Genomic DNA, 10,967 nt, shown 5'->3' with positions numbered 1-10,967 from the left:
AAGACATCTATTTTTATGAAAGGTGTCAAAAACATATATTAGAAAAGGACACTGTCTTTACCAAATAGTGTTGGGAAACTTGGATATCCAAATGGAGATGAATGGAGTTATATCCCTTGTCTCCCTATCACTGTGCATAAAAACTAATTGAAAATTGATCAAAGACCCAAATAGAAGATCTAAAATGAAACTTCTAGAAAAAAAAATACAGAGAAAACAAGATATAACTATGCAAAGTCTTTCTGAAAAGTACCCATTCATGAAATAACACTAAGAATTGACAAATAAAATAACATGGAATTCAAAGTTCTCTCTCTAGTAAAGGTAACAGTCACCTAAATGAAGAGGCCCTACAGAATGGAATTTTTTTTACCAAGACTATATCAAGAAGAGGATTAAAATAAGTATATAGAAGAAAACTAAAAGAACTTAACACCAAAAAAACAAATCATCTAATTAATACATTTATCAATAAACTGAATAGACATTCCTCAGAGGAAGAAATATAGTGGGTCAATAAATATATACAACAGTGTTCAAGATCCTTGGTCATCAAGGAAATGAGCTACTTTGAGATTTCATTTCACCCCAGTCAGAATGGCAACCACCAAAAAAATGAGCTGGGGCTGGAGAGATGTTTCAGCAGTTTAGATCACCTGTTGCTCTTGCAGAGGACCTGGGTTTTATTCCCAGCTACATGGGAATCAACTTTTTGTAACTCCAGTTCCAGGGGATCTGACTCCCTCTTCTGACTTCGATAGACATTGCACAACATGGGTGTGCTTACATACATACAGGAAATGCACTCATACAAATTATAAAAATAATAACATTTCTTTTGTCTTTTTTGAGAAAGGGTCTCTCTGTAGCCCCAGCTGTCCTATAACTTACTAGGTAGACCATGTTGGCCTTGAACTCAAAGAGCTCTGCCTGCCTCTGCCTCCTGAGTGCTGGGACTACAGGCATGTGCCACCACGCTTGGCTAATAAAATATTTTTTAAAAAGAGAAAGGAAACACAATCTGGTAGGAATGTGGAGGAAAACAACAGTTATTCTCTGCAGATGGGAATGTAAATTTGTATGACCACTATGAAAATTACTATGTAGGATCTTTAAAAAACTAAAAATTGAAGTTGTATATCTTTCCTGTGTACATACCCAAAGGACTCCAAGTCAATACACCACAGAGAATTTGTAGAACATGCTTATTGCTATACTGTAAACAATAGCTGAGAAATGGAACCAGCTTATATTTCCTGGTGCTGGTGAAAAGATAAAGAAAATGTGTAGCCTATATCAAATTGATGTCTGAAATCCAGAAACCAAAAAGTATTAATAACATTCTCAGGGAAAAATTAAATTTTAGTTTATAAGACTGAAAAAGTCAAATACCACATACTATCTTTATATGCAATATAGGTTTCTCTCTTTCTCTCTCTCTCACACACACTCTCTCTTTGTCTGTGTGTGTGTGCATGCATGGATGTGCACATGCATACCATATATATTTTTTTTTTTATATATAATGAATGTAGAACCCAGACATGGCAGGAAATGAAGATGTTTGAAGAGATGTGAAGGTCAGGAGGATAATGAACTGCATTTCCATTAAAGCAGAACAGAAGACTATTTGGGAAACACTTAGACCAAAGAAGTTGCAGAGACTAAAGGGAGCCATGAGAGGATAAAAGAATTATAACAGAATCCAATGGCATATATGGATGAACATGTCTCAATGAAGCAATAATTTCATGCTAGCACAAAACTTAATGCTAGTCACAGGGGTTCCTAGGGAGAGGGGTGAGTATAGGTGGAGATTTGAATAATAAATATGTTAAAAGTACATGATATATTTGAACAAAAATGTCCTTATGAACTTCATTGGCTTATACAATGAATACATACCAAAAAATTTTTAAAAAGGAATATGGATATAATACTTCCAGAATAATAGCATTAGAAAGAAGTGCATCATGCCACCTTCCATTTATATATTTTAGTTCTCAAGCAGACCTTTTCCTGACTAGGAAATCAAAAGCAGTGTAGAGAAAAATGACAGAAATTCAGATGTAAAAATCTGAAGAAAAATAATAGTTGTTCTTAACAGAACATAGCTCATGGTACCTAGGACAAAGCACATTATCTTTTCTGTGCACTATGTCATGAAACCTGATTGTTTCATGTTTTCTACATCAATAGGAATACTGCTCAGAGGATAGAAAATGTGTACAATGTCAGCTATAACAGGGTTACTTTGGAAGGCAGAAAGTTATGTAGGGTGCCCTGTTAGGATACAGGAGAAGCAAAATTTGTAACTTAAAATTTGTATGTTAAAATATGCTTAACATTTTCAATACTTAATGAAAGTTTGACTGTGATGTTCCCACCAGACCTGGAAGAAAATATTTCTCTGATTTCGGTCACCATCCTATCTGGTTGAAGGGGAATTACCAAGGATTTATATTGATGATGATACCTTCATTTTTGATATGCATTGAAGTATTTCTTTTAAATTAGACTTAACCATACCCCATGAAATATAGGAGTGATTTTAAATATCCTTATGTATAACTTCAAATTGATATGCCAGTGACATATTACCTGAAATAGACAACAAAATAACTGAAAAGCTGACATTTCTACATTAAAATTTTGAACTCAGAGTAATCCACTGTACAAAGTTAAAATCAATTTTTAGTCAATTTATATCCACTATTATTAATGAACATCATACTAATTGTGATCTATGCTAAGAAATTCATTTATGACAATATCAAACAATGATTTGAATACACTGTACTTTTTCTTATTTATCTCAGATTTGAAAGTGAATATTGTGTTCACATTATCTCTTGGCATATCTAAAAGTTAAGATAAATATATCTCCATTAACACACTGTGGTCAAGCTTTTTATCATAAAAGAGTCATCAAAGAAGCTTGGAGACACTTGCATTAGATTCTAGTGACTTGGCACAGATATTCAGGGGCATTCTGATGGAAGGAAATGACACATGGCTGGGTGGCAGAGGCACTGCCTGGAAGCCGACTTTGAGTATTTTTCCAGGAATGCACAAATATACAAATGAGAAAAACTAAAATATTTCATCCATCTTATGTATAAAATGAGGGGTGGGGGTGATTTTGACAAGAATAAAACAAAGATGGCCATTTCTGGCAGGATGGGATTCTCGGTTTATTGAAGTTTCTTAATACTCAATGCTGTGGCCTATGACCCAGAGGCTGGTTAAGGTAACTACTGTTATAGGCAGATCATTTTCTAAAATTCCCACCCCTTTCTAATTGTTGACTAAAATTGTTTTATGGTAAAATATATGAAACTTTATAGAGTCTTCTTAATTTAATGTGAGTTACTATTTCAGCATGCTTTTTTATAACAATAGTGATGATGGAAAATAATTACATGAGTGAAATATGAAATATGGAAGTGTGGCAGAACATGTAAGACAAGACAGTAATGACTACAATGAGGGTAGATTTTTCCAAAGTTGTAAAAAGCATGAAAGCAGTCAGTAGTATGTGTATCCGTATCTACATCTCTGTGTACTCCATCTATATATTACCCACTCTCTTGGTCTTCATCTCTTTGTCTCACAGATCTCTCTTGCTCTGTGTATATGATATCCTGAGGTATTAACTCTCCACAACACTAAATAATTGTAAGTATTTTCTTCCACTGAGTCTGTCAAAATGCATTAGGAAGTATGTCTCACAAGCACCTCAGTTCAAGATCAGTTTTCTCAGCAGATGAAACATGTTTATATGATTAATTCTTCAGATACAGTATTTATTCCTCATGTAACTTTTAAGCCTATTCTTTTAACATTTTCACTTAACAAATATTTACTTAAATTTTACATATCAATTTAAAAGTCAGTTGTAGAGGCAGGAGAGATGATTCCACTGTTAAGAACACTAGGTGCTCTTGCGGAGGACTCAGGTTTGATTTACAGCACCAACATCTGGCTAACAACCATTCGTAGTTCCAACTCCAGGGGAATACAAAACCCTCTTCTGACCTCTGTGGGCACTGCATAATATGGATACAGTTACATACATACAGGAAATACACTCACACACATAACATAAAAATAATAAAATATTTTTTAAATAAAATAAATATAAATATATTATTCTGATACATAATGTTGTTAAAGCTTAGTAAACTGCACAGATAATCTGTGATATCATTAAAATGATACTACTAGTGATTTATATTCTGATGTCTTTTACATTTTTTACTAATATATATCTTTGAAGCAGTTTTAATTCTCATTTAATGATAAAGATATTTGTTTTGCATTTTAATGGTCAATATTTTCAGTGTCTAATGTCTCAATCTCCTTTAAGCAGTTACATGTGTGAGCTCTGATTTTCAGTTCACTTTAAACTCAGTAGGAATAACAATAATAAATTAACTTCAATTATAATTTACTTAATCTGAATAAGAATTAATAAAGGGAAGTACATACTAAGAGTAACTTTATTCCTCTTTATTAATGCATAAAATTAAGTTTACACAATGGAGTTCTATTCAGCAAGTAACACAGACCCAGAAAAACAAACGACTCATGTTCTCTCTCATATGTGGCTCCTAGCACCAAATCCTTTTAAATTCCAGGTCCTTTATAAGATGATGCTATACAGCAGTCCCTTCTGCATGAAATAACAACTATCATCATGACTTCAGGGAGCCTGATTGCTAAACATAGTCACAACTGGGCTTGTTGATGGTTGTGCTCATTCATTAAAGGAATGCCAAGCAGGATCACCAGACACTCACCTGAGTATCCAGCCACTCTTCCCAGCCAACTAGTCCAGCCTTGGAAGACAAAAGAAAAATGAGGAAGAACCCAATACAGGGATGCTTTTGGAAGCCCTTGTGAAGAAACTCCAATAGATACTCAGATGAACATTTGAAAAGTGCCCTGTTCTAATTTTTTTCTAGTTCCCTGTCTAGAACTTGTAATGCTAATTACTCTTGCCTTTTCTTCTCCTTCACATCTCCTACTCATGATTTAAGGACTTTCTTTTCCCCTTAGAGACAAAAGTTATGCAATTTGGGAGTCTTTTAGACATACCCACTGAAGGGTTACTCCAAATGCCTCACCCTGTGTCCTCCTTCAGCATGGAAGAAGCCAGAGCGGTGTGTGTCCCTATTCCCTATTGGCAATTTGAGTAACCCCTTCAGAGGATAGCGTGATAAGAATAGGAGGTAGGAATTGGCTAGGCAGTTAGGGTAAAAAGACCCCAAAGAAATGTAGCCAGTTTCTGGGCTAAAAGTCAAAATGTTCTTGGGCCTGTTAGCAACACACTCTGTTCCAATGATCAAAAATGTGAAAACGTCAAAAGTATTTGGGAGCTTGTATCTAAACTTTAAAAGATTTTAGGGTTACCTCTTCAGAGGGGGGGAATCATTGGGGGGGAGTAGGCATGTATTTGATCAAAACACCTTATATGTACATATGAAATTCTCAGTAAAGTTTTTGTAAAAGAAAAATTAATACTAGAATATAGAAGGAAATTATAGAATATAAATAGATCCCCGTGCTAATTCTAACGATAGTGATGTAAACCTAAAACTAACTAGTTTTTTCTGCAAAGTTAATTTTTAATTTCATCTTATAAAATATGTTATTGAACATTAAGAAATGAAGACATGGACTGGAGAGCTGGTGCAGCTGTTAAAGACTCAGGCTCAAAATAAAAAAGAATATGAAGACATTTAGTTTAAGTAATAACACATCATGGCTCAGAGATTTAGTGAGGCAGCAAATGAGGAAATAGTATATGTGATGGAAATTATATCACCTGCATTACTGCCTCCATGTCCATGGAGGAGACCTCTTCCCTGTGTTATATACTTTCACTCCTTATTTTGTTTCTCATTGAATATTCTCATATTTTAATACTATATTGTAATTTGAATCATATTAAAAGGAATCTAGACAGACCAATTGATAAATATCTAGGCTATTTAGTTCTGAAAGGTTGTTCTTTTTAAAATAGTTTATACATTATTTTTATATTATATGTTAGAGTGTTTAGCCTGCATATACATGAGTGCATCTTTGTCATGTAATGCTTAGAGAGGTCAGAAGAGGTAGCAGATCCCCTTGAACTGGTGTTGTGGGGTTTTTTAGCTGCCTGTGGGTAGGGAACTGAACCAGGTCCTCTGAAAAAGTAGCCAGTGCTCTTAACCTCTGAACTGTCTCCAGTTCAGAAATTTTATTCTTAATAAAGTACAATGTTATCATATACATATATATGACACACATGTATACATATACATACACACATATGCATTTATAAAATTAATATGAACCATCTTCTGATCATCTTCTATGTGCTACATATTCACAGATACACAAGTTCACAAAGCTGTGCAGTGAACAGCTGTGCTCCAGGGTGTATATCTTTGGTCCTCTTTCTCAGGGCCGATGATACTGTGATCTCTACCTCTTTTATTCTGTCTCAGTAAAAGTACCGTTCATTCTTCAAAGCTAACTATCCCTCTAACTCCTGTACAATCTCCTATCTTGCATTATAGATTCTAAGATTTACTGATAAATATGTACTTTTGAAATTCCAAATTTTTTCTGTGCTAGGAAGGTACTTCAGAGGAATTGACCTTTGCTGGCACAGAAGAGAGCCCCCTATCCCAGTACATCATTGTTCATGATCTTTCCTCAATGATTTTTATTCCTTTTTTAAAATTATAATTTAGGTCTTCACAGGAATTTATTATGAATCGGCCATAGTTTCTGACCATGGTAACTTATTCTTTTAGGTGACTTATAGGAAATTTTTCTCATTAAAACACCAAGTTTACCAGTGTTTTTGAGCATGTGATGTATGGCCTCAAACTGAGTGTCTCAAGAATGTGCGTTCCTCAAAAATATCCTAATGATCTTTTCCTATAAGAATATGTTCTTGTTTCCTAATAAAACCATTTTATTAATTTTCCTAATAAAAAGCCTTCTGTATTGAGATAACATTGCTTTGATGGCTCTTTCTCAGGCTCCTCATTTGTTGCATGTAAAGAAAGAATTTTCATCTTTTACTTTCTGACTTGACTGATAAACTTTGAATTCAAACAAAGCTGATCTCATTATATTTAGTTGAACCCATTGTACTGGGCTGCTGCTTCTGCTTCCTCCTCCTCCTCCTTCTTCTTGTTTGTTTGTTTTGAGAGAGGGTCTCCATGTAGCTCCAGCTGGCCTGGAACTCCCTATATAGAGATCCACATAGCTGTGCCTTCTAAGTGCTTGCCTTAGATGTGTTTGTGATTTTTTTCAAGTTCTTTTTCTTGTTTGTGTATTTTCTTCTAACAATCCTAATAAAAAAAAATATAGCCTTCTCAGCAAGAGGCCCCAACCATCGTCACAGAACTGTTGGCAGCTGGTTACTACTGGGTGAAAGAGATTTAATCTTCTTTAATGGAATGGCTCTAGATAGGCTGACTAGACTCCATTGGATGAAATGGCACTAAGAGACATCAGGGTACACCAACTTAACTGGATAGGCATTAAAATATGTGACAGAATGTATGATTTCTGGGTGGTTGTGGTGGGGAAGGGGGTCTAAATATGATTAAGATGTAAAAAGAAAATATTAAAGAAAAATTTAAAAAAATAACACATTATCAATTCTAATGGGAATACCCTTCTCTTAAAACATGCACTGCTGGGCAATTACTTGAATCTTCACCTGTAGATAATGGATCCTCTTTGATCCCTAGTGTCTTAGCTTTCCTGCCATCTCACTTTACAGATGTACAATTTCCCGACAGTGCCACACTTTGCATTCTTTGACTCAACTTCCCTACACATTTTTTCTCTATCCCATTCGCAAAAGTCAATTTAATATTGAATGCTAAATTTATGCTTAATTCAAGTATCACGACTATCCTCCAAAAATTTGAATGTTATGCATAATAGAAAAATTATTGTATCAGTTCCATTGGTCTCAGCCTCCTCATTTATTCTACTCAGAGGCAACTGACTTCTCTCCAGTTATATGGCTACACAGTTTGCATAGTCTCTGCATTTTGTTCTTAGTAAATTCTAACAAATTATGCATTTTCTTCACCTCAGTTTAAATACAACTAGAAATTTCAGAGGAGAATCGGTATTGGCCATTGCATCTGCTACATTATTTTCATCTCCTTTACTGTCTCCAGTACATTGTCCTGCACTTTTCCTGTCAATGAAGTTTCTGTTGCAAATATCATATGGGATTTTCCACTTGTTTTTTGTCATGTGCTTGATTTGCTTCACTGAGACAGCATTTTACTATTTTACCCATGCTGACCTTGAATCCCAAATTTTCTATGTCAGCCCCATGTGCTAGAATTACTAGTGGGTGGCAGCAATCACATCTTGCTTTATGGTTTCCTTTTTTTTGGTCTTTTTGATATATGGCCCCAGCTGTCCTGAACTCACTATGTAGACCAGGTTGGCCTTGAACTCCAGAGATCTGCCTGCCTCTGCCTTCCAAGTGCTGGGATTAGGGGCATGCATCAACACACCCGATTTTTATGGTTTACTTTTAAGGCATTTCTTTTGCAAGTTTACCAGTTATTCTAAAGAAATACAGTAATGTTCAACAATATGTGTTTACATTCCTTAGATTTGCACATCAGTGTGCTAACATTCATACTTTATTGGACTTGTGTTATTTAGCTTACATATAATATACAAGCTAGTGCTATTTGCTATTCTTATATTCTAGATCACACATATTATGATACACTTAAATTTCAATCTATTGTGTATATGTCAGAGAGAAAAAGAAATAAACAGAGAGTTTTATCCAGCTTGCATGCTTATTCATTAATTTATTATAGATAATTTTCCTTTTTTCCTGTGGAACAACAAGCTTTCTTTCCATTACCTAGCACAGCAAAATGTTTTATGTAAAACTGTTATTGGTTTTCATTATTATAGTTTATTGAGATATTGACTAATTCTAACAACTTCCAAGAATTTTCTTGCACTTTCCAGATTATAAATTTTATCATGGCAAGTAACAATAAATGCACACATTGATATTATTAGTCTTTATTTGTCTCTTTCCTTGCATAAGAATTTATATATCTGTTAATCTCTTTAATGATTTCTAAAATCTTTGTATTTTCCTTAAACATCACAAGATACTTCTTTTATGCACTAACATATGTCTGTGTATGCCCAGCTCTTTCCATCTGGACATATTGGAGAAAAGGCAATGTATTCACGCTTGATATGACTTGAACTTTGAGTTCATAAAAGTCTATTTTACAGATTTTAAGCAAAATTTATTCTAATCCCACCTACAACAAATAAATACATTATTTTCCCAAACCATTGTTAGATCTGCCATGCCTAAAAAACGTTTGTATAAGAATAATTAATATTTTCTTCTTTGTGTATGCATACTGGACATTACATCACTAGGTTTATGAATTAATTTCAGATGTGGAATTCATTTATTTTCGATGACATGTCCACAATGAGAATTAATGAATGTTTATACTGATAAAATTTAAATAACAAGGCAAACTAAGATATTTGTTCAACCATGCCTGCACTAATAAAATTGTTGCTATTAGATGTTGAATTTGGGAAAATTAATTTTAGCATATATGTTTAATTTCCATTTAATCTCAGAATATGATCATTTATATGAATTACACAAACCATAAATTCAAAAACATTTATTTGAAAAAAGTTTTTAGCAATTGCATGTATTATCAAGGAAAACAATTTAAAATTAAAGATCTGTTATTTTAATGTGGTGGTGTTTTGTAGTTTTCTTTGGATTACCAAAAGATTTTGAGATCTAGTCTCATTATACGGCACCTTTACATTTTGTTCTCTTAAACACTGATGCATATAGCAATATTTATTTATTTACTTATTTATTTATTATTTATATATTTATGTCATGCAGCACAGTGAATGAATTTAAAACATTTCTTTGGGAAAGTGTAATTCAGCATTGCTATTGCTGTATTGGAAATCATTTGTAACACTGTCATTTTGAAATTTACAGGTTCTTATTCATTCTTTCATCTTATTAATTCTCATGTGCTTATTTCCTCCAGTTACATCACATTTACTTTAATTTCAGTTTTTATAATGTCCTTTATAATATCTGAATATTTACAATTTCTTTCTGTGATTTTATTTAGATATATGTGATTTATCTTATTTTTCCTGATAATGTACAATTCATTTACTGCTAATAAACCATATTTAGTTTTGAAATTTTTGTTACAAACTGTGTATTTTTGCCAGACAGAAAATTATGAGGACATGTTAACATTTTAGAACTGTTACAGATTAACTGATCATCTACCTCAAACTGAACTTTTACAGTTGTTTCTAGTAATTAAACTCTTAACCCAACCTATCACAATGAGATACTTCTACAATTTATCAATTTTACTTTCTACTTTGTGGTACTTTGTTTTTGAAATGGGGTCTCTCTGTAACCTCAGCTCCCAGGAACCTGCTGTGTGAACTGGACTGGCCTTATCTTACAGAGACCTGCTTGCTTGTCTCTGCCTCCAAGTTCTGGTATTAAAGGTTAGTGTCACCACACCCAGTTTTTTTTTTTTTAATGACAGTTGTTTTAAATATTTTATTTATTATTTTTATTTTATGTGTATGAGTGTATTGCTTGCATGTGTGTACATACACCGATGTTGTGCAATGTCTACAGAGATCAGAAGAGGGTAAAGGATTCCCCTGGAACTAGAGTTATGGATGGTTGTTATTCATCATGTGGGTGCTGGGGATCAAACTCAGGTCCTCTGCAAGAGCAGTCAGTGCTCTTAACCATTGAGCTATCTCTCCAGCCCCATTCTGACAGTTTTTAAATCAAGTCTGATGTTCATATTTACCAAAACAATGCTGTTTTTTAGATTTCAAACATTTCAGAACCTTAAAATGTTTCTTAACTA

The sequence above is a fragment of the Nannospalax galili genome, unplaced genomic scaffold, assembly GCF_000622305.1.
Source record: "Nannospalax galili isolate Female #2095 unplaced genomic scaffold, S.galili_v1.0 scaffold96, whole genome shotgun sequence".
In the NCBI taxonomy this organism is placed as follows: domain Eukaryota; kingdom Metazoa; phylum Chordata; class Mammalia; order Rodentia; family Spalacidae; genus Nannospalax; species Nannospalax galili.
Note: the sequence above shows the minus strand (reverse complement) of the source record.